Source organism: Pezoporus occidentalis, unplaced genomic scaffold (assembly GCF_034315485.1).
Source record: "Pezoporus occidentalis ecotype Australia unplaced genomic scaffold, CSIRO_AGI_Poc_V1 ctg44, whole genome shotgun sequence".
NCBI lineage: Eukaryota > Metazoa > Chordata > Aves > Psittaciformes > Psittacidae > Pezoporus > Pezoporus occidentalis.
In genome coordinates, this window is record NW_026915769.1 from 3,845,266 (window position 1) to 3,871,045 (window position 25,780).

General features: G+C 40.2%; 1 long non-coding RNA gene across 1 annotated transcript in view; it reads left to right on the forward strand.

Moving 5' to 3' along the window:
• Nucleotides 1-25,780, forward strand: part of LOC134172108 (uncharacterized) — a 55,045-nt gene that overhangs the window by 28,430 nt on the left and 835 nt on the right. The gene's annotated exons all lie outside the window — the stretch shown is intronic.

Consider the following 25,780-nt stretch of genomic DNA (forward strand, 5'->3'; position numbering starts at 1 on the left):
TTAAACAGCATTATGAACTGAGGAGCAAGATCTAGCTAGTGGGGACAGTTCTCCCCTCAAAGGCATTACATCATAAAGCCTGCTTAGATTCAGACTCTTACATTGTGCACACACTTTATGTACAGCTAATGGGACTGTGATCAGCTGCTTTAAACTCATCAAGCTGATCCCTGGTGTTTCTGAGGTGGACATCAGCAAACATGAAACTTAAGCTATGTGGAACCTTTGCTCTTGCAGCAAAGAGGCTTTTAAGGGCCTTTCATTCTAAGGACATTTTACTTGTTTACCATGCTCTGCTTTCTTGTGTTCCCATTTTAAAATAGAATAATGTAGAGTTTTTAACTTTCATTACATTTATGTTAACTTTTATTTCACTATTTCCATAAATTCATTAATCTTGTTGCTGAGAATGGAAACTGTTTTACCTGATACATAGTTGGATGTCAACAAAATTCAGTACCATAAACCATACTGCTAAGTACATCTGTGACTTAATAAAAAATCATTTATACTCTTATATTTTCCCCTTCTAAACTGATCTAATCCTAAAATACAAACAATTATGGGTAACCATCAAGTAATCCAGTTCTTCATTCATCAAATCAGACTAACTGATTTTGTAGACTGAAAACCAAATTGGCCTCTCAAAAAGCTCTAGGGACATCTGTGTAGGGCATCTCTTGAAGGTGCTAGGGCTTGAGATTTCTTATGTGAATCAACACTACCAACTCTTGTCTAAATGCCATTTTTCCAAGTACTCTTCAGTCCTCACACATGTTTAGATTTTCTCCTCCTCTAAGGTAATCACATGCATCATTTGTTAGACCGTTCTCTGAAAAGTGTATGATCCTGGTACCTGAGCCTCATGAGGATGACAACATACAGTGATGGATGGGAAAGCCTGGAAGCAACTTTGATTGGTCTTACTCTGAATTATATTATTAAATGATTATACTGTAATCCATTAGTGACTTTGTTACATTTTATTCATATTTTCCATTTCTTGAAATTTCCCTATTCCTGTACAGATTCATAGGCTACCTGTCGATCAGTTCTCCTTCTGACTGTTCTCTCACCTGCAGAAGTTAGGTGTGTTTTTTCTGTGTCCTTTATCAGTGCAGATGCTTTGAGGGTATTTCTTTGTTTCTAATTTGTTTGCACCCTTTTATTTTCTAACTCTCTGGAGAAGCTGTTTTCCCATTATTACTTATCTTCGCTCCTGTTCTAGGAGCAGTAGATTGAAAACCCTGTGGGGCATTTTTCCTGGAAAAGTTTATAGCTTTTGAATGGTTTCCCTTTTCTGTCAGGTCTTTTGTTTCTATTATATTTTCCTGTGATTTTACCTTTGAATAAATCCTTTCTTTTTCCACTATCAAAAATATTGTCCTCTTTATAAGAGGCTGGAGAGCTGGATTTTGATGCAGCTCCACAACTGACATTTTACTGTAGGCTGTAAATACTAATATTACAAAATCAAATGAGTAGATGAAAACTGTTGTAGGACTATGTTCTTTAGGTTACTGTATTATGCAATAGATTTCACTGAATGAGAAAGCTATCATCAAGCTGTCAAGCACCTTGAAATCTTCAGAAATCTCCCTATGGATAAAGCTGTGATAGCATCACAGAAATAGGTCTTTTCAATTTGCATTTGAGAATGAATTATAAAATCAGTGCCATAGTTCTCATGTGTGTTGCTTCTTTTTATTCATTAAATTTTATTTGCTCATTGGAGGGGGAGGGAGCACTTTTTAAGATGATTTGGGTCCCTTTGTTGTCTTCCTTCTTCTTCACTGCAGATGTTCTGCTGAGATGCATGTGACGTTTCACATGACTTCAGTCTTGCTTAAGGCAGACCACAAACTCAGGAAAACAAATTTTATATTCATTTATGTGGTCCTGCAAAACACAAACCTTCTATTGCAACTGTGGTTGAAGAAGGGGGGGGGGGGGAGAGGGGGGGGAAGAAAAGTGATTGTTCTGGTTTTATTTAGTAAAAGTGGAGATTTTGCAACATAACCTGCAGCAAGTGATGAATTGTACTGCAAACTCCAGCACCACAAATGATTGAATTCACAGCATTCTGCCTGTATCTGAAGTGCCATCAACTCCCACAGCGCAAAATTGTTCATTCCCATTCAGTTTCCTCCTAATTCACATATGGGGAAAAAAAAAATCTTTTCAGCTGTAGCCTTGAAACCATATGTGAACATTTTTGGAAAGTTGGTGGAAAATCGTTTAAGTCCCTTGGGTTATGGGAAAGCTCACTCTTCCACTGTTGTCATCTCCATCTTTGGAACACCTGAAACAAGAAACTCATGCTTAGCACTGTCTATGCATGAGAATGTTTCTACTTCATTTGTGTCTGTGTTTACAGGGCAGTTGAGAACAAATTTGTATTTGTGTGATTGAAGGAAAAAAGGGCAACGGAAGTGGAAGACAAAGATTATTATTTGTATTTTTTCATTTTATTTCAGGCATTTTTGTATTTTCTTTTTAGTATGGTAAATGTAAATCTATATTCTGATCTAAAACTCACCACTTTATCTGTCTTTTCTTATTTTCGGTATTTCTCTTGAGGTCAACAGTATCAAACTGTTGAATATACCTTCATATAGAAATAGTTTTGTACAACAAATTATTTCTTTAACATTATTGCCAACCATTTAATTTAAAGTGCAGTGTCTGGGATCAGTTTCTCTGTTGTCATTGCTCGTTATGAAATTTTTGGGCAAATATGTGAAGATACTGATTCAGAAATTTATGAGTTTGGACAAACAAAAATATCCCTGTCAAGCAAGCAGTTAATCTCTATTGCTTGTCACTGGGCTTCAGTGTCAGGTGCTGTTCAAAATTCTCTATATAGCTGTAGCATTGCAATTCTGTCTCATCTTGCAGTGACCTCTGGCATTCCAGTCCAGGCTTTCTTTAAAGCAAAAATTTCCAGTTGTGCAGGACTGTATGGTGGTTTTTCAATGTTGACAGAAGTCCACTAGGATGAAAACCACCAAACTCATTTTCACTGTGACCTAAACCAGGAATTAAACTGAAGTCTCTGGAGGTGAAAAAGTAAACTACTAGCAAGTGAAGGCCTAGCTTCAAATGGCTCAGTTCAGATAAGGATCTAAAAGTTTAACTGTTCTGAAACCAGTCTGGACTCGAAATCAACCCCATTGCCCCATGAGAGTAGTCTGTCTTTTCTGATTTATTGCATAACCAGATCGGGACTGGATTTCTGAGGCACCATAAAGAGCTTTTTTTTATAATGCTTTTGACAAAACCAGCAAGAGAAGAGTCGCATTAAAACAAAGCAAAAAATAACTCATGTTTTGAAATCTCAAGTACTGCATTTTCTTCTGGAAAAAAATGCTGTTTCCTCTTATTCAAAATTTTGTTTCCATAAAAGTAAGACACAATATTAGAAGAAAATCCTTGGCCCTCAAACCGGTGGTGGTTAGGACAAGAAGGACTGGGTTTAAATCGACATTAGGAAAAAAAAATTACTAGTAAGAATAGTGAATCACTGGGGCAGGAATGCCTGGGATATTTGTGTAATTTCCATCACTGAAAATGAGAGGGGCTAGATAAAAGTTTTGAAGAACTGAAAAATACGGTCTGGTTCTGTCCTAGGATGGCAGTGTACATGACGTGATGTCTTCAGATGTCATCCAGGTTTATGATTTTGTGAGTACTTGTCTCATGCAGCAAAACTCTAAGGTATATTAATGTTCATATGAAAATATCTCAGTGAAAAGAATTTTTTCTCTTATTCTTCATAATTTACTTTCTTTGCAATAGTTTAGCAAAGTTTTCTCTGTTAAAAATATGACAGCCTTTGCTTTCTCTGGCTTCTCTTTGGTCTTCCACATCACCTTTGCGCAAAGCTGATGTGAGATGTTAACTGACTAGTATCTATATCCTGAAACTACTGTTCCGATCTTAATCCCAGAGTAGTGGTTTATTTTGCATACTGGAATGAGTAGGGTGTTCCCACTTCCCTTATTCTTTATCCTTGAAAGTTGAAATATGTGTGGGAAGACTTGCAGAGGAAGAACTGATGATGTGAGAAGTACAAGATATGACTACTGGAAATGATGGTTCCAGTAGACGAGACCCACTCAGATAATAAAAATGTGAGTCAGCTCTCACTCATGTGCTAACATGGTAAAAGTCAAATTTTCTCTGACCAACTGTTTTTAAATTTTCTACATAAACACCATGATGCATCAGGATATGTCTAAAAATAATTTTTCCTCCCCCCAGTGGATATATCCACAAACCCTGCACAAAACCACTTATGCTTCTCAAACACAACTACTGGGCTATGAAGCTGTGGGTGTGTGAATGGGCTTCTTGAAGATGACTTTCAATCAAGCCTTAGCTGAAGATGAAAAAAAATAACAACCAAACAACAAACTTATAGAATGCCAGTTCCAAAAGGGATGCAAACAGCTGAATGGGCCACCGTGGCTTCTTCTGTCTACCATTTAAATATGGTTTTGTCAAGTCTCAAACTGTTGATTGCTGTGATGTATTTCTCTGAGCTTCTCCTATTTTTGCTTGTTGCTGGAAGTGCTGTATCCTTCTCACCACTGCTCTTTGGCTTTCTAAGAACTATTAAATGTGCCCCTAATCTGAGCTATGTAGTTTCATATAAAGATTAAATTCAGCTGAATTGGCACATGGCAATAAGGTCACAAGACATGTTAGTTTTGTTGTGGTCAGCTCTAGTGGGAGCTATGTGAAAGGTGACTGGCAGATAATATTTGGAGCTGAATGCAGTGGAGGGGAAATGGTGTTATGCTGGAAATCTGGAAAAAGGATGTTTTTTATACTTGTGGTTTTGCTTACCCGCTTGTAAACTTGTATTGATCTAATATTGATCTATTATATTGATCTATTGATGTTTAGTTCTGTAAGACAAAAGACTTTTTGACCATCCACTTTTTGTTGTCATGTTAGATTTAACTTGTTGAAGTGCTCATAGATGATGATGATTATACTAGGGATCGTATGGCTGGGGTTTTGGGGTTGACTATGGAGGTGACTATAAACAGAGAAGGAACAGGGATGGGGACAGTGGGACAGGGCAGCTTTGAAGTTTGTTATAGCATGGAAAACCTGCTTTCTCTGAACCACTGAAAGTCAATGGCAGGCTTTGAACTGACCTCTGTAGGAGTGTCTCCTTAGGATCATCAGCATGGCAAAATATACCAGTTGCTCTTGAATAACATTAGCTCTGTGCAATTTATTGAGTGGTTTGCTCTAAGCTATGCATAATAAGCTCAGCTGCCATAGCTTCACTGAAAAAAACCCGATGCTGGTCTTGGTGGAGTTATGCCTTTATACATCAGCTCATAGCCTATCACATAAGCTGTATAGCCCTAGGCATCTCTCCTCCTGCTGGTCTCTTACACCAAAACCTGGGTAAAAGCCCAGTATTTCTGGGCTTTTATCAACCCAGATGTTAAAATTCTGTTTTTTGCATTCTTCTTGAGTCACAAAAATCTGTATCCTTACAAGTGTTAGTTTGTTACCAGGCAAAAAGGAGCTATCATGACCTAAATGAGGTAACAGTAGGGATTAATTTGGGGTTTTCAGAATGACCTAATACTGCTTCCATTTAATTCACCACTGGGATTGAACTGGGTTAGAATTAGATGCAATGTTAAGTGCTTTCAGAAATCTCATCTGAAGTGTCGATGTGGTACAGTCTTCAAAAGAAATAAAATAAATAAAACTTAAACCCTCCACATCTGAAGTGTGACTTCAACAAATCCTTCTATTTTATGCAAACAGGCATTTCACAGATCTGTGCAGTTTCTATAAAGATAACTTCATTATTAAAATGTGAAAGATTAACAATAATCTTTAACAATTAAAAACATTTTTATTTTTGCTGGCTGGGTTTTTCAAAGCAGTTTCCAGATTTTAAATAGAAAATAGTAAGTGTTGCATGGATTTTATTTTTCCTTAATCATTGAAAGCATAATCCTGAAATAAATTTTGAGCTAAATCCCCTATGACCAGAAATATGTCTTTAAACTCTGGGGATTCAGGCAGCTCTAGTTATATTTTATGCCAACTAACCAGATGTATTTAAAAGAAAGAAAGCTCTATTCTAAGCAAAATAAATTCACAACTCTTTACCATAAATTTTAAAAAATAAACCTAAAAACCAATGTAGACTTTGTTCCCACAACAGCACAGAATAAATATAAAAAAATATATGTCAGATGGGAACAGAACTGATATTTATGCGTTGCAGAATATTGCCTCAGCAAGACCAGTGCAATTGCCTGGACTCACAGAGGAAGTAAATTGGTGCAGGTACTTTATGGTTGATAGAGGCATCTCCTCCTCCTCACTTGTGTAACACCAAATCCTTTTTTGGTCAAGAAACTGAAATTTTTGCAACCTCCAGTGCTTGGCTGAGTTTCAAGAAGCTCTTCTTTGACCAAAAAGCTCTAAATAACAAAAAAGGTAGCACAAGGCTTGACAGGGTTTGATTCTGAGGGAAGTGAAGCTGATGAGAGTCTCACCTGACCTGGCTATGCATGTGAAGTATTGGGATCCACACACACAATTGACTCCTAATAGTGATTTATAAACAGGGATTTAGAATTGTTCTGAAGTTACATTTTCAAATGCATGGTGGAGCCCTAGTTTTCTATCATTTTCCTCTGCCCTCCTTTCCTTGCATTCTCTTTTCTGTATTCCTCCATTCCTACTCCACCACCACCACTTCCCCTAATGCTGCCATTTACATCAGCAGAAAAATCACTGCAGGAGTGGCTTCCATAGAGCAGCAAGTAGACTTAAAATCAAGGAACAGTTTCAAAGATGGGTTTGCTGTGTTCCTGTGAATATATCATAACTGTAATAAGGGTTTGGAATGCATCTACACACACCATAGGGGTAACCTCATCGTTACCCACCCATGGTGACTCTGATCTCGAGTGATCTCATTCCGCATCCTCAGCCTAGTTCTGGCATGTTCCCTCTGCATGGAGGGCGGAATAGAGAATGACCTTCCTTTGAAATCCTTGATGTATTTACATGAGAGCATGCCAAATGCATTAACAAGTGGTGGAGTGAAACCCCGAGTGAGTAAACATGGTCAGCCCAAACACATGTAAATAAAGCTAAAATTTCGGAGGATGTCATGCCTGCTTTGGTTTGCACCACAAACTATAGGAGGAAATGTTAGACCAGTGAGACTCTGCTCTATTCATTTATTTTTAATTGTTTTGTCATGGCATAGCACATCAAGCCCTCAGGAACTACTTTATCTCTTCTTTGCAAAGTAGATTTGGTTCAGGTGGCAACCCTGAACCAAATTTCATTGAAAGTAGCATGAAGTTTCTTTGCACATAGTAGCAGCTTCTGGTAGGTGGCATTTGGAATGTTGCATTCTCTGTACACTTATCTCTCTCCTCGTCTGCTGCACTCTCACTCAGAGAAAAAGAGAAGGCTGCTGCTACTATGTTGGAAGCAGATACTTGGCTGAGTGCTTCCATGGTTTTGGACGGGTGTTCCTACTTTTAGCAGCATGCCTAGACTTTGAGAAGTACCTTATGATGAGTGAACAGCTATATGAGGGACTTTCAAGCTTTAAATCTTATCCAAGGAACCTCCGATAATAAGGGCTTCAGCTTATACCCACAAGTGGTCCTGTGGGAAAACTGGTCTTTGGCTTTTATTTCCTGAAAGGAAGGATTGTATGGCAGTGTTGGGGCTTCAGGGTCTGTATAATCAAGGCTCGGCATGATGAATTTGATGTACTGGCATCTGTTCTGTATGCTTTGTAAGGCTTCCAATAAAATATGAATAAAAAAGAAATATGCTTCATATGTCTATATAGGACACATGGCAGTTAAAGCTTTAGATATGGCATTTTTGTTGAGTAAAGAGGGATATGTTAGAATAGGCATAAGTGGCACACTTCTTTCTAAAACAAAAAGGAAAGATTTAGGAAGGAAATCAAGGCAGATACGACCTTTTTTGGATGTTTGGGGAGGCAAGGAATTGCTTCAAGCTTTGAAAACTCTGAAGCTCCAGACAGCATCGTGTTTCTGTATATAATCCTTCAAAGTGGGCAAGGTGTGAAAACAAGCCAATAAATGTGTAAGGGGTGAAGGAAGAGTTTTACAGATCAGGGTCACGGTTGCCAGCTTTTGCCTGCCACAAAACCTCAATGTCCCTCTCCAGGAACTCGACCCAGAATATTATTTTTGGATGACTGCCTTTGCAAATCAGTACAGTGCAGATGAGGGCCCTCTCCCACCAAAATTTCCAGCCCCTCTATGATTGCAGAAAAGGCAAAACTAAAGGACGAGGCTGGAGTTTGGGTGATTTTGGTCTGTGATGGATTTTTGCAGTGCTCTCCATGTTGCCCTTGCTTTCCATAATGAAAATTCAAAGCATGATTAGATAAATTGTTTTCTGTCTTGCTTGTGCTTCCTCTCACGGCAAACCAAACAGTTTTTTCTTCTTCACACTTTTTCTGCAACTGCTTCCCCTGGCTCTTCCCTGAGGCTTGCCCGCTGGTGCTCCAGGCCAGCTCTGATGTGGGGCAAATGCCAGGGAAAGAGCCATAGTGGGAACTTTTCCAGAAGCCTCCTTGTGTTGCTCAGGGGTCACATCTCAGCCCAGGCCCTCACCAGGATGAGCATTACTGCACAATCTACAAAGCCCTATCAAGGAACAGGAGGAGTTTTGCAACCCCTTAGAGGAGAAAGCCCTTTGAAATGTTGAGGTTACACCCGCAAAGCAAAGGGTTGTTAGAGTTTTCTGCATACAAACTCTCCAGATGTCATCTCTAGGTTTCGGAAGGAGTTAACAGACAGAATTGAAAATGAGAGAGCTCTTTCCCCTGGAGGTAATCCAAAGGAATATTTGTGGGAGATACTTCACAAGCAATGGGTAGCTTATGAATCCCCTGCCTCAAATTTATGAGACATGAATTGAACAGAAGATGAAATGCTTTGTAACATGATTTGGTTTCAGTCATTCAAGCTGATCATGAGCTACCCACTGTTCAGACTGGCTGCTTGTGGGAGCAAAATAGCACCCTTGAAGATTACTTTTTCAGTGCACTGGTCTGGCAGAATGCAGTTTTTCATCAACCTGTGCCTTCCTGTTGTAGAGCACCTTGTGGTCTCGTCCACCTGATACCTGTGTATCTGCTGTTGCTGAATTCCCCAAGCCTGTGAAACATCTCAGCTGGTTCTGCTCTTCTCCTGGCCTAGAAATGTCCTTTCCTGTACCACTGCTGGGATATTACTCATTGTAACAGCACCAACCCATGTTCCACAATTAGAAACAGCCTCTGGAGGACAAAGAGCAATGTCTGCTCTTACTTCCCAACCCTCTGAGGGAGAACATATTTATTCTCTCTGAACATATTATTTCTCTCTGAATAGAAAATAAAAGCACAACTGATTTCTGATAGTGCAGGACAGCCAGAGGAGGAAATTTTGTGCAATTCAGACTCTGGCTGGGAAAGGCAGTCATTTTCTGGGATTCGCCTAATGATCCCACTTCCTGGGAAATCCATCAAAGCCACCAGCCTGTATAGACTGCTATGGTGAAAGCAGTAGTGAGATGAATTATTTTCAAAGGATGGGGAGACATAAGGAGCTCAGCTGATGGAGAGCAATACAACTTCTCTGACAACGTAATTTATGTCAGCTCTAAAATCTTTTATTCCTGGAAGCAGAAACATAATGAACAGACAGGTGAAAAGCTGTGTGAGGTGAGGGAATTCCACATGAGGGAGAAGGGAAGACACATAGAAAATGTTTCAGATTATTTCCATTAAGGCAGAAAACATCTACTCATGGTAATAGATTACTCATTGGGCTAATAGATTCTTAACCCACGGTCAGAGGCCTCTGGATGCTGTCACGGTGCACACACATTCTTTATCCATTCCTTTCACTGGGACATCTCTCCTCCCTGCAATCTTCTTGCAAGAAGGTATGGTAGCGATGACTCTTGGCTGTGCTGGGCACAGCTCAGTATCGCATATGTACGATCTCATGAAACCAAAACATACTCTCAAAGAGCCCTTGTACTCCAGGGCTTCCACTTCAGGAAGGATATTAGATTTCAAAGCATATTTACATATTTACTATAACACTTCTAAGAGCAGGTTTTTTTCAAAAGGTTATAGCAACATCTGTTTGCCTTTGATGGGGACAATTCCTCTTGCTTATGTTCCCTAGACTGTTGAACTTACAGAAATATTGAACATTTTAAATTGTCTGAAGGGGGTTTGGTAGCTTTTTTGGTGTAAGAGGTTAGAAACCAATTCATTGCAGAGTATTCATAGATGAAGCTAGTGGTAGATCAGTGAGCTCTAAAGACCTCAGAGTTATGCTTCAAAGTGTATTGTGTTTGCTAAACTTAAAGGGAAAAAAGAAGTCTGACTATATCTGTGGTTCATACTGTGCTGTGTGTGGTATACAGCAACACAAAGGAGAGAAGAGTTTTCTGGCTACTCCGTATCAATGAAGCATCAGAAAGATGTGGAAGAAATTGCATAGTCAAGTAGCTTTGTGAGTCCTTTGTGTGATTTTAAGTGTTCAGGAATCATAAATCTTATAATAATATGATTGGATTAAAAATTTGAAATGCAGAATATGAAATTGGAAGGACTGAACCTTGAAAACAAACACTGGTTATACTTTCTAGCTATTTTTTTTGCAGCAATCCAGTTCAGTAGCATATATTTCTTTAAAAGTTAAAAGCCTGTATTCCTAGTGGTTGTAAAATCTATGAACATCAAATATTCTGAGATATATCAATTCAACTCAATAGAAACAGATTAATGCTAAAACATTTTACTTGTTTGACTGTCAGCTGTGTGCAGTCCATGCTCACCTGAATGCAGGAAAACACTTTATTATACTTTACTGGAGTATGCTAATGTGACAGACTGTGTTTCTATGTGATTTAAAGAGCTACAGTAACATCACGCTCACAAAAAAATGACCTATTTTGAAGTTTGCTGATGAAAAGTGAATGCATTAGTCTTATCTTCAGCTACTGTCTGTTCCATTGATAGCTTAGCATAAATTTTGGGAAAGCTAGTGTTAATGTTGCTTCCACACATTTCAATTTATGTGTGCCTAGGAAACTCTGGCTTTCAACTGGAAGTACATATGGCAGCAGACCAGGATATTCTTTTGGGAATTACAAAGGGACAGAATAAATAAAGCTGGGCAAACTGGATCCAGCAGTGAGAGAAAAAAGGTAGCTTGAAGCAGTGTTTTTGAGGTTTCACTATCCCCTTTCAGCATTCAGATCTGAAGCTTCCTGACAACTCATTCTCAGCCAGCCTACTTAACCCCAGAGGCATAGGTATGGCTTACAGCTATCCGTAGACATGGGAGATTTATGATTCTCCAACATGATTTCAGTTCACTGGCACTGAAGGTGAATTGATGCTTAATTTATAGGAAAGCACACTATCCAAACTCTTGATCTCTTTTATCCCTTAGGAGTACAGTCTTCTTAAAGGCATGAGAAGGAAAAACTCAGCTTTTACCACTTCATTCCTGCCAGCTAGCCCTGCCACTCGGCTGGCAGATACCATGAAGACACCACATGGGCCTACATTCCCAGTGAATCTCACATGAGGCTATCCATCCTCATATGAGGATTGTTTCAAGTGAGCACAGTGCAGACAGAAAGAGAGATGCTTGTCACTGTGCACTAACCACAGCTGATGGTAAGACTGCATGAGATGGTGCTGAGAGCATCACACAGTCTCGCATCCGTGTCTGTTTTATCTTTTTCCATGTTTTCCTCAAATAGGTATGCAGAAGAACTCAGTTGATTCAGATCACTTGTCCTCTGACAAACTGCCCATGAGTTTTCCAAGTGGGGCTTGAGGAGTCTTTCAGTTGCAGAAGAGAGACAGGGCTAGAGGGTCCATGAGCCTTGGAAAAGTATCTGATTTGACAGTAAGCACACAACTCTAAGATAGTCACGCTTTGATGTACAAGAGCAGCAAGGGCAAGAACTGGAGAAGTGTGAATCCCAGTCCCAGTCCTGGCCCTAACTCAGAGGTGCTTAGGGGATGGATTAGGTCTCTGCTCTTCGCTTTGAACAAGAAAACCACAACATAAAAGTATTACTTAGATTCATGATTCTTAGAACTGTCCCAGCTTTAAGGAACATATGGCTACCAGACCTCATGACTTCTTAGTCTGTTCTTCAGGGAAGCGGAAAAAGACTTAATTATTTTGCTTATTTGTTTGACAATTTCTTTAAGTGAACATGGAGGAATGTAGAAATTTGAGCAATGCAGGGAGTTAAGCTTAATCTTCCCAAATATTAACCTGTAAGTGAAATATGGTGGTTTTACGTTGATATGCACAGAAGTGAAAGCAGAGATAGAAGTGAGGAGAAGAACCATAGTTCTTAGGTTTTAGATCTATTTCTAAAATAGTTGTGTTTTCAAGTGGCAGTTTACCACAAACATTTATGTTTAATTAAAGTTGTCTTGTATATTGGAGGATCATAAATACCACACATATAGCATCTTCCCAGTTGTAATGGCATAGCTGGATAGTTGTGGAGTTAGAGCATTAACCTGCTCTCAGAAGACAGCTTGCAGAGGGCTATTATTACACTTGTCTGGGAAGGAGGAGGAGGATGTTCTTTCTTGTGCAAGGCATCACTTTTTGTCCCTTCCTGTACTCTGAAAGTGAGTGCAAGTGATCTTCTGTCTTTCAAATATCTGAAATAGTCAACAACTGAGATTTCCTAGACTTCATTCTTTTTAGAATAGAAAGGTGATTATAAAATATGAAAAAAAGCAATTTTTGTGACATCTGAACAGAGACTGGTTGCTTGGTACAGCTCAACTTCTTTATCCCACAGCTGCAATTATCTTAAATAAACAAAACCTTGTGGGTTTATCCCATAGAAAGAATTCCTATTATTTTTTGTATGCTAAACCATCTCATTTGAATTATGCTGGGGATTAGCCTGGGAAATGTTACGCAAATGGCTGATTTTTTTTTAATTTTATTTTAACAGATCAAAACGCCTTTTCAGCTTATAAAAGCCTTTTTCCCATAATTGATATTAGTCCTGCTTTTTCTTTTAAGTCCTTAGAGAATTATGAATGTCAGTATTAGAATAAAAGGAAGATTGCTTTAGATAATTTTATGTGCAGGGCTCTGTTCCAAAGGAACCAAACTCAGATGAGGATCTCTGAGAACACTGGTAAAAAGGACATGATAAAAATAAGGTGGGGGTGAAGAAGACCAAAGGGGAGGAGGGGAAGGAATCAAAATCCACAAATCAAACTCAGCAGGGGCTTCCAATATAGCTGACATTCTGCACTTTTGGTCATTACAGTCCATCTGGAACATTTTGATGCTGTAGCATAACGTTAGTTCAAGATTGTTTTCACTTAACACTGATCTTTTTTTTCCTAACTTCTGTGAAGCTTTCCAGTAATTGTAGTAACATGAGTTATCCTAGATTAACACAGGACGTGCCTGTAGGGAACTGAAGGCGTACAGACTGTGTCCCTAAGACAGTAACGTTTAATGCCACAGTTGTTTTCTGACTTGGGAGCGGAAGATGAACGTCTGAAGGACAATTCTTAGTATATAAAGTCATATTGCTTCAGTTCCCACAGGAGAAGATGTTATCCCATATCACAGAGACGTCATGCTAGCAAATCCCTCCCCTACAGCAACAACAGGAAAGAGCAATGGCTCTTTTAAAAGTGGCTCTCCTTAACCTTATTTTAAGACCATCTCGATGGCTGCCCTTTAGTACATCTCAAAGACCACTTCTGAAGAGTGTTTCCTCTCACCTCCACTGCTTGTGCCTGGCAAAACAATGTCTGGAAAAACTAGCTGTACCACTAGCTGTACTAGCTGCATGACCAAGAAGGGTCTGAGAGTGATGAAGCATCACATGGCACAGAAATATGTCTTGTATGACCACTCCAGCTGTGGAAGGGACACAAGATACATTCACCCTCCTCCCCTCAATAAACCTTCATGCTTCTTCTGAAACACTGTAATTTCATTGTAAGGTGTAGAAATGGTCATTTCCACGCAACTTATGTCTCTGTGGTACAAAAAAAAAAGGTTTATTTAAGAAGTGGAAGTATCATAGTCCCTTATTCATGAGATAGATACCTAAAATTAAACATAGGAATAAATGTGCTTTCTTATTTTCTATGATACAAATGTTTAGTGCTGCTTTTGAGATGAAAACCAATATTGTTTGAAATCACACCTTCCATTAAAAAAATTACAGCTTGTATTTTTTTTTTCTGAATAATGTTGTAGGACATCTTTTGCCACTAATTTGAGCAGACATATAGGAAATGTCATAGACTTGTACCAGCCAGCCTACAGGTTTTTGTTGGCAGGCAGTGATCAAAATTAAGTTTTCCTCCAGCTTTTTACTGCATTGACAGTAAGCTACCTTAGAGTGAAAAGGAGGTAAGGATGTGAAGGGAATCTAATCAGCCTAATGCAGCTTCCTAACAACTTATATCCTCCATCATAGATGATGACAAGGTACTCCAAGGGGTAAATCTTTGGGGATGTTTACAAAATTTAAACTTTTCATAGGGAACCTCTGTCAGGTTGTTATGTCTAGCCGATGCAACCCAGTCCAAGTCTGAGTGACAGCAGCAGCATAAAAAGAGCAAGATAAGAGACTGTTGGCCCTTTTTTAGGCTGTGGCTGATTTTAGCTTTTAGGCTAGTCTGATTTGCCATGCACCAGTGTTAAGGAGCCTGATGGGGAGGAGGCCACTTTGTTTGGTGGGTACATTGTTGTCTTGATATTGTCCACTGTCCTGGAGGCCTTACAATGGTCAAGGTACAGCCAGTATCAGGCAATGTCATCAAGTCAGCCAGCCCCTGTGTGCCGCAGTCCCTTTGGGGTGCAAGTGGATCAGACACAGCAGTTGTTAGACTTCAAATAAATGCTAATTTCCCTGGTAGAAGTAATCCAGCCGGTGTGTGAGGAGTTAAAGCCTCTGAGGTCCAGTTAGCAACTGGAAGTGTTGAGAGTGCAACTCAGTTACCATCATGGACTCATAGGATAGTTAGGGTTGGAAAGGACCTTAAGATCATCTAGTTCCAACCCCCACTGCCATGGGCAAGGAAAAGCCCAATTTCTTAGTTGTCCTGAAGTATCAACTTTTGATGATACGGACTGGTGCTGTGCAGTAAATGTTTTGAGGAAGAATAGATCACAACTCAGGACACTGGTTAAAAAGTGAAATAGCTAGTTTCCAATCTCAACCTCATTACAAGTTTCTTCTGTAACCACAAAGGTCATTATCAAAGTATAGTGGTCAAGACAGCCAAGTTAGCCCTGGAAATGGACCCCTAAATTAATGTAGTCCCAGTAGAAGTATTTCCACAGCAAAGCTTTTTGTTCCCATGCATTATTCTGATACTGCTGTATGGGTGCTGGGCCATATTTTATTTTTTCTTGAGCTAAGAAGCTTTTTCCTAAATACCTGTAGAGAAAATTGTGGCTGAATAATGCCCCTGATGACTTAGCTGCTTCAGGTATCAATGCCATTTAATCTGTAGAATGCCACTGGGATTAGAGACTGGAGAAATGTCAGCCTAAAATCCAGAAAAGCAGAAAAGAGGTTTACTCTACAGCAAGGATAATAATCCAGGCTAACTCTAAAAGTTAGTGTCTCACATAGGTAAGTTTAAGTATATGAAATATTTTAAAATAGATTATTGTGATGGCAGATCTAATATATTAGATCTAATGTATTAGATCTAATTAGATCTAATCTAGAAAGTTTGGAATCCCGTTCTAAAGTAATATTCTAAAGGCCAGAAATGCTTAGCAAGTTGGTGAAGTTATGGAACCATTATGTGACACACACCTACTTCTGGTACCATTTAGAGGTCTCATAAGTATTTCCATTAGACCCAGCTTTGTCCCAAGCGGATATCTCTTGACATTTTGATCCTGTGCCATCTGGTTTTAACCAGCTACTTACTTCCCAATGAGCAAATTGTGTGACTGGTAGAGATTTAAACTGTTCATGACAACTTGAGCAATTGCTGCCAAATGATGTGGAATTATAATCCAGTGGATAGGCATTCTTGTCAAGATCTTTAAGCCCACAAATGAAAGCCTGTAATTCTAATTTGCTATTTAGGGACATGAAAACAAGATCTATGTTTTCCATAAAACTGGGCCTGCACCTGATACCGCTTGTCAGAAGATGCCTTATACTCCAAATCTTAGAAAATCAAAGCCAATTACCAAAGTTTTCAAAGCAGGGTTTAGGAATGGAGAAGTAGGCACCGCTTTGGGAAATTTCATCTCTGAACAGAAGAAGCTTGGCATAAAACCACTCTCACAACGAAACAGGACAGTCTTCCCCCCTCCAAAAAAAAGTGAAAGATGGCATGGAAGGCTGCCAGTGTGAAATCAAAGCAGCCATAGCCAGGCTGGAGAGAAGTCAGCTGCAGATGAAAAGCAGAGATAAAAAACTTTGCATACTTTTCTCTGAAGCCCTGTGAGCTTGCATTCATGTGGGTTAATATCACTCATTTTCTAATGAATCACTGGAGCAGTTGAAGCAAATGACTAAATGAAGAGTAATTATGTGTTGCAACAAAATGCTAAAGGAAGCAGGGTGTCTTCAATCTCCTAATGTCTTCAGACAAAGCCTCTTCTGGAAGATAAGTACTGACAAGACATAAAGTATCAGCTCCAGTGCTGGAGTAATTGAGGGCTATTGGCTTGTTTCACAGGGGAGATTCTTCCGACCTTAGGACCTAGTGGGCTCTTCAGTGAAGAGGTGACTTGAATACTTGCTTATGGTCCAATGTTAATGCTTCCTTGATTCCTCTGCTGCCTAGCATGAGTAGGAAACAGAAACAAGGTGAGTAAGAGCAACAGCAAGAAGAATCATTCGAATGTGCATCTCTAATGACTGGCTGTAGGAACAAGAGGCTGCCAAATACCAGTTGTATAGCTTATTTGGCTGTACGGGGCGGGGGGAGGGGGCAGACACCTTTGTCTCACTGGCCTTGTCCAAATAGCTCTTTCACAAGTCTTCTATGGGTAGACGGTACCAACATAAACTAAAATTCTCCAGGAATCACCAAGGTTATGGATACCCTCTAAGGCTATCACCTTTACCCTGGGTGATGATGACACCGATGAGCTCTCTTGCAAGAGGGTTGTTTTCATGTTCACCTTCTTTGCGGAATCAGAGCAGTTTCCCCTGCAAATCTATCAGAAGACAGTGCACAAAATTCATAGTATCTCGCACTCTGCAATTCCCATATCCCACTGGCAAAATTGTTTTCTGTTTTTATCACCTTTTTTTTTCTGTTTTAATCACTTTATTTCACTTAGTTCAAAGTAGTTTTGCAGCAGTTAGGCTGGTCTGGACTTCAGTATGTGTCTTTCTTCAGTAAGAAGTAATGCAGTTCTGAGTAGCATCAGTCACCATAACTGTAGTTTTATCCTTAATAATTTAGAGTTCCTTCATGACTGTACCTCAACATGCAAGAAGGACTCAATAAATCTACAGGATTTGGGGTGGTAGGTTGTTTTGGTTTATGTGCAGCTTTCAAGGCATTAGAAATACAATTCACTTGGGAGCCTTTTCTTCTCTCTTCATTGAACGATGAAATTCATTTTAGCAACTGGAAAATCTTAGATTCGGTGCCACCATGTAAATTATCAGTTGGACAAAATGATGCCGTTGCCTTGTGTATTATTAGAAAAAGACCACATGGAACTGTGCAAGTGTCCTGTAATAACGTGATTACAGTGTTAGACCCATGCCAGTTGAAAAATATGACTAATTGAATATTAGAATATTCAGAATACTCCTTCAATTATATGTTTGGCTGTCCACATAGACATAGGCAGTCTGTTGAAATACTATGTCAATTTGTACTATGGCAAGCTTGGAAGGTTTCCTTAGAAGAAAAAGGAAGGCTGGACAGCCTTTAGCATGTGTTGCAGTAACACCTAATCCTGCCATCTCATCAGAGCCTGTTCATGGGGAAAGCAATGGGAAAGTAAACCCCAAAGGAACACCCAGGCAGTGCAGGAAGGTGCTCCTGTTTATCTTGTGAGGTCTGGTCCTCCAGCTCAAACTCATGCCTTGCTGTGGTGTCATCCTGTGGCAATAGGAGGCACCTTTTGGGTGGCAGGAGAAATCAAGGTACCAGTCATGGCATAGCTTCTGCATCTTTTTGCAAGAACTTCTAGAATGATAGAATCATTTGGGTTGGAAAAGACCTTTAAGACTAAGTGTAACTGTTAACCCAGCACTGCCAAGTCCACCACTAAACCATGTCCCTGAGTGCCACATCTACACATCTTTTAAATACCTCTAGGGATGGTGACTCAACCGCTTTCCTGGGCAGCCTGTTCCAATGTTTGACAACCCTTTTGATGAAGCAGTTTTTCTTAATATCCAATCTAAACCTCCCCTGGTGCACATTGAGGCCATTTCCTCTTGTTCTATCACCTGTTACTTGGGAGAAGAGACTGATATCTCACTACAACCTCCTTTCAGGTAGCTGTAGAGAGCCATATGGTCTCCCCTGAGTCTCCTTTCCTTCAGATCAACATTCCTACCCAACTTGCTGTCATTTGAAAACTCCTGAGGGTGCACTTGATCTCTTGGTCCAGATCACTGATAAAGATATTAAACAGAACTGGCCTCAGTACTGAGCCCTGCGGAGCACCACCTGTGACTAGTCACCAACTGGATTTATCTACATTCACCACCACTTTTTGGGCTCAACCATCCAGCCAGTTTTTTACCAAGGGAAAACTATGGCTATCGAAGCCATAAGTAGCCAGTTTTTCCAGGAGAATGCTGTGGGAAACAGTGTCAAAGGCTTTACTAGAGACTACTTAGACAACATTCACAGCCTTTCCCCTATCCACTAAGTGCGTCACTTTGTTATAGATAGAGATCAGGTTAGTCAAGCAAGACTTGCCTTTCATAAACCCATGCTGACTGGGCCTGATCACCTGGTTGTCTTGTACATACCTTTTGGTGGCATATAAGATGATCTGCTCCATAGCCTCCCTCAGCACCAAGGTCACACTAACAGGCTTGTGGTTCCCTTGGTCCTCTTTCTGACCGTTCCTGTAGATGGGCATCACATTTGCTAACTTCCAGGCAACTGGGACCTCCCCAGCTAGCCAGAACTGCTGATAAAGGATTGAACATGGCTTGGAGATCACTTCCCCCAGCTCCCTCAGTACCCTTGGATGGATCCCATCCAGCCTCATAGACTTGAAGCAGTTTTTTGAAAGAACCTGATTTCTATTGCCAAATTACAGCCTCTGTAATTATAGTCTGGTTGCCTTGAGTTTGAATTGAATGCACAAATAAATAATAAATAAATTAAAATGTGTTTTAAAAATGCTAACTGGGCAGAATGGCAGAAGGCATAGGGGTGCGGACATAGGGGTTGAAAAAGCATACTTTATTTTATTTTTTGATACTTTTTGCCTGAAATAGCCTCATATTTTCAGGTCAGCTTATGGCCAAGAAAAACACAGATCAAACCAAAGCCCACAGGAAACCGTAGCAGCCCTAAGAAAGGCCAGCAAATGAAGGGTGTAGAAAAATCACTGTGAATGATATCATTGACCACTGGCAGTGGGAAACTCTGAGGACTTGTAGCTGCTCATAAAGAGGAGTTGGGGAAATGAAATGTTAAAATATTCTGGATTTTTATTTATTTGTCTACTGTTTTCTAAGAATCCTGGGAAAACCAGCTTCATTATGATTGCCACCCATTGCTTTCTGACTTTTAAGGTCCCATGGATGCAATTTATGCCTCTGAGTTTCTATAGATACAGGAGGTTAAATCTGTTCCTGGCCTTGAGAAAGTTGCCAGGAGTTTTGCCATTCAATAGGACACAGATTTCACTGTAGATTTTCAGTGGCACAGTCTTAGACAGAGCAAGTCAAAATGCTGCCACTTCAAAGAGCAGCACTTTGCAAAGCAGAGGAGGCTCCATTTAGCAGTTTGTGGCTTAGAATCACTTCTGTTACTTTATCAGCATTGAGTATGCTAGCACAGTATGAATTAAGTGCACGGGATATGAGTTTCCACATTTAATTAGAAGCAGCTTTCTTGCAGATGTTGATGTGGACCTAATCCTAGAAAGCAAGAGTGAGGAAGCATAGAAGCAAATTGAGAGTGCTTCAGGTGGATATTGAGCTGGACTTATTAGATCACAATCATCTTCTGATGGTACAAAAGGGCTTTGTGTTCAAGTATTTTTTTACAACTGGCCATGATCTTTTGTTAATGCATCTGAATGCACTGGTCTGTAGGCTGGGGTTTTGTTGCTCTCCTCTGCTGTGTTTCGGAGACTTGATTTCATGTGTGTGGTAGACTACATTTTAACACAAAGCCTGTGTCACAGATCACCTTTCGTACTGTTTCTGAGCACAGATTGTCCTTCCGTAGTATCTGTTGCAATGATTTTAATTGAAACGTGATACTGAGAAAGCAGAAAAGATATTGGGTATCATCAGTTCATGGTTTCCACAGCTCAGAAGTCAGGGAGCACGTGCCATGTGATGAGGCAATTCTCAGTAGACCACAATATGGGGAATGTGGAGTGTAGTTGTACTGCTGATGCTTTCCTGGCAGCAAAAGGGGGTCGGCTGACTTCTGAGCTATTTTTGTGCTTCGGTGTGTAGGCAACCTCCAGTTAGTAGTTCATGGTACAGCCTCTTTGATGCTTTGCTACTGCTCTTTAGACTTGGTATCTTAGCACACAAGATATCTCTGCTTGCCTGCAGTTGCAGGTATTTCTACAAAAGCATGCTGGAATATTACCAAAGCTAAAATTGAAGTAGAGGCAAAATGAACCAAGGTCACAAGTCAGTGAATCTGGGACAAATCCATAGCTCTGTGTCCTACTCTGATGCCCTGTCCAGCACATGTGGTGGATTGGTGTATGGTGCTCCTTTCCCAGCTTCAGTATCTGGCTTACACTGGCTAAAGTTCAGCCTAAACAATCTGAAGGTGATGTAGGTAGTTGTTGGTGTGGTTCATCTTGTAGAGATGGTGAAGGAACAAGGTTAAATACCACAGTTTTCTCACTCTCATCATTCCCCAGAGTCACAAAATAGTTTACAATGTTAAATTATCTGTATTAAAACTGTTTCTCCATGCAACTGGAGACCACCCAGAACGCAGATGCAGCAGCATCCTCTCCAAGAAGATGATAGGCTGAAATTATTTGGAGTTCACTGCCCATAAGGCATATTCTGGGCTTGTTATGTGCACACAGGCAGTGCTCAGGGGAGTTGTCTCAGAGCACTCTGTTTCTGGTGTGCTTTGTTTGCATTTGTGTAATGGAATCATTTAAAAAATAAATAACAGTTTAAAAATAAATTAGTGACCTTCATATTTAATGTTTATCTAGGATAACTGGCATCCATGTCCATACTTAAAAAAAAAACCCTTTACTGGCTTTATGAATCTGTTTATTCAAGTATCTGTATTTCAAAAGAGGCTCATAATATTTGCATGTTAAGTAACACACAGTTTCTTTTATCAAGAAAGTTTCTTCCCTATGTAATTCCAAGCTGAAAAGAGAATGTTGTGCTTTGAAACAAAACTTTCAACTAAATTTGCCAGTCTCAATAGCACAAGTAGCTCCAGTGTAGTTTTGCTTCGCCATAGACTCCAGACTTGCTGTAAGACCAAATCAAGAACCTAACTGTTTGAAATGATTTATCGTTTTTTTCAGCTGTACCTGAAAATAGAAAGTGTCTACTGGTGTCACCAGAGTACTTTAGAGAGTTTTCCATGTGACTTTTAAATGAAAGACAAATTACTTACCAGGCATTGATTCCGTACATGTAGTCTTCATGTATGGTCAGAGGCAACATGGATTATTAGAAGAGCATTTACAGCAAATTGAGAAAATCAGATCTGACACACATACCTTTATCACCCACTCCTTTTGGATGCCTCCGTGTGGCTTGTCCATTGATTTTACTTTAAGACATATTGACTATATTGTCCCAAATGTTCACTTCCTCGATGGAAATGGCTCCATCTAAGTCCTCTTTTGGGCTGAGCATTAAATGTCCTGCTGAAAGAGTCCTGAAACTCATTTCAGATGTGTTAGCTGGTGCCCATGGTGCCAATATGAAATCCAACAACACAAGTGATGTAATTTAATTATTCAAAGCCATTTTGAAAAAGCTTGGATCTTTCTTAATCAGACCTACTGTAAGATACATTGGAGTGAGCTTATTGTGGAGATTTGAGAGTTGCAGGGATCAGTCGCCGAGAGTTCATACCCGTATGAAAGGAACAGAAGAATTACAATGCTCTGCAGAGCTTTGATTAACTGTCTCCAGAGTAAATACAACCTCTGGAATAAAAGCTTTCTCTCACACCAGGCCCCAAAATTGGCAACTTTAGCACATTCTCTGTTCACCTCCAGGATGGCTGGCAGGTTCAGCCAAAGGAGAGAGACTGTAAATTACAACAAAAAGAGAATTAGAAGATGTTATTTTAGTCAGACTACTGAATGACTTCATTGCCGAGGTGGTGCACGGTGTGCACAGTAATCAGGCTTCTGTAGACCCAGTGCAGTAGCTTGCTCTGTGGGGTTGTGCAGGGGAAGGCTCAGAAAGAAATCTTTCAGCACACCCTTACGGTTGAATGGTCAGGCAAGTCCTGTATCCTTTTCATTGTACTTCTATTGTATCTACCTCAGATCACTCTTTGCATAAGCAGTAATTCTGAATTCTTTCAGCCAGGACATCAGGCACCAGTTTTGCAGAACATGACCTACTCATGTAGACGTGTGTGTCCACAGAGTTCCAAAAAGAGTATCAGAGGATCCTTGCTAGGAGCTGCCGTTGAATGATTTTTACCCAACTCCACTGCATTATTTTAAATTCTGCCCTGATTCTTATAGAGAAATGCAAAATATTAGAAAGTTCTTTGTGCTGTGCTATGTTTATGTTGTCAGAGCTAAAATCTCACTGTCAATTACTGGATTTAGTTTCCTGCTCTGCCATTGCTCTCCCATGCAGGCAAGCTGAATTGCCTTGCAGTATTTCAAGTGAGATGTTTACTGCCAGTGTTAGCCAAAGAAAGGATTTTAAATGCTCCCTTATTTTGAATTATTCTCCCTGCTGATTGTATGCTTCTTCAACTCACTTTCCCTAGGCTCTAAACATCTCTTAAAAAAAACAACCTGTCTTTCCCACAGCAAGGTTATCCCCCAACCTCTCTTCCTGAGAGCTGGCATGCATGAAGCAAAAACAAATTGCAGGACTGGAGTTTTCAAGGGAACATACCTACCATTAATGAAAAAAAAAGAACGTTTCCCATTGAACATTGCCATCAGGTAGGTGACTGAACAAGAGGCAGCAAGAATAACAGGCTGTAACATAGCTGGAAACTTAATGAATAAAATTAGTAGTTGTGGATCTTTTTAACAGGACAACTTAGAGAACATTAATTCTGAGTGTTTCCGTGTAGCTTAGTGGAGCTAATGCTATGACTGTGTGAACGTTTATATGGAGAGGAGAAACTGGTGGTGCAAGTCAGGAATATTTAGTGCAAGGCTGTATTGGAGAGACTGCCACCATCACCAGAGGAGGTCGACATTTCTTTACCCCATTTTCTGAAAGCTCTGGCTCAGGTCGGCTCAGGGAAATCTCCATGTTCATACCTTCTGCTGTCCACTTGCTTTTCCTGATATTGCCAACACATGTAGATGTTTGCTAAATGCACCATGCCCTTCGTTGTCACTAGGCAAGGGGAGCTTTCTCTTGAATTCGAAATTCAGCTTTTGAGTCAACCTTGTCATGCAGCACCCTGCTTTGCAATTTTTTTGCACTTATTCACTTAGGAAAGTGACTAAATTGTGCTTTTTCTTTATTTTGTTTAAAGTTGCTAGTGGGTCTTTAATTTTTAAGGAGGGCAATGGTTATTCTGTACTTTGTTACCTGCAAGTCTTCTGAATCATCTTTTACAACAATATAGCAGGTTTCCTTCTTTTTTTATCCTTCCCATAGAATTCCCAGGACAGCAGCCTGTGTTCTACAAAGTCCAAAGCGCCAGCCAAGGGGTAGAAAATGCAGCACCAGAAAGGGACTTGTAAAGCAGCAGAGAGTGTGTGGCTTCTGAGAAGGGGAAGATGCATGCTGAGGGACTTCAGGATGTGCTGAGACTGTTGCGAGGCAGATAGGTTCTACCTCACTGTAAACAGAATTGTGATGGTAAAAGCAAGCAAACCCCAAAAGATGCACCTTGCAACAACACAGGGTTCAGACGGGGAATTAACTGCTTTTAATCTATTTATTCTGTTCTGTCTCACTTTGAAGACTTTTTGCAGGGCAAGGTTGTGGAGGCAATGAACATAACATTTCAGTTTAAAAGGCTTACAAGTATTTTTAGGGTGCTTAAGATAAGAGTCTGGGGAGGCCCATCTCAGTGTCATACTTCTCTGGTTAATGCATCAGTATGACATCACTTGTGTAGTCTCTTTCATCACTAGAATTTTTGAACTCTGGCATTGTGTGTGACTGATACTACCAAAGTCATGGTAGTGTAAGGCGTAACAACCAGTATGAGCCCCAGTTTGCAGTGGGAAGTCATCTAGAGTCACCTAGGTGCTAAAAACCCCACAACTAAGGCCCCAGCCCTCTTTCCCTCCCAAACCTCAAGGGCAGATTTGTTTAATGTGAAAAGCAGTGATGCCTACTATTGCATGGAGCTCATGGTACAGCTAAGGACTTCTCTTTGTGAAATGCTCATCTGTATAGAGAGTTTTTGCAAAGCCTGTTTATCCTAAACCTCTCATAAGCTTGATTTTGAGAGCCGAAGGATATTTGTTTCCCTTACACTTCTTTCCAGGGGGATAAATAATCCCAGACTGTTACCAGGAGAGAAGAAGACCTAAACTTTACATCTGTGAAGGGGAAAGGGACTGCTGCAGAAACACATGCAAAAAGCCTTTGTAATAAACACTGCCCAGAACATGAATATAGTACATGGCTTCATTGAGATGATGCAGGTTAAAGGTAAAGCAAATTTCTGCAGTGTATGCATGGAGTTTCAGATGTCCTCTTCTCATGCAGTGCTGCCGCATGGTAGTGTCTACAGAGCTCTTACTGACTTATCCTGGGAGCAGCCATGAGTGGAACACACAACTCTGGTGTGCTTCTCTGCAGAGAGCCTTTCCAGTCATACCTGGCAGTGTATCAAGCCACTGGGTCTCCTCAGGTGGGCAGGGTCCCCTTTGTCATGGAGGGAGAATGTGGGACTGCACAGTTGCAGGTGTGTAGTGTACCTGGGCAGCAAACTGGATCTTGTCAGCAGCACTGCATTCCTTCTCCAAGCACAACATGAACCTTTCCACTGCGTGATCTTTTGGGGATGTCTAGAAAAGTCTTTATCGCTTCACTGGACTGTGCTTAACCCACTGACTGATGAAGGCTAGGACTGATTTGCCTCCACATTGGTTTGTCCTTCAGCACTTTAGAGCCAGGCCTCCCCTTTGGCAGGGTAGGTGTCTGAGGCATTAGGATCTCTTGTTTTACCACCTCATTACTTACCTGGACATCCATCTCTTGCAGCCAGTGGTTTGCTATTGCTGGCAAAGTATTAGAATAAAAAATACTAAAAAAAAAAAAAAAATGCCCACATAAACAGAAAAGCCAAACTCAAACCAGAATTCAAAGTTGCTGCTTAAATTTGGGACTTACTATTGCTTGC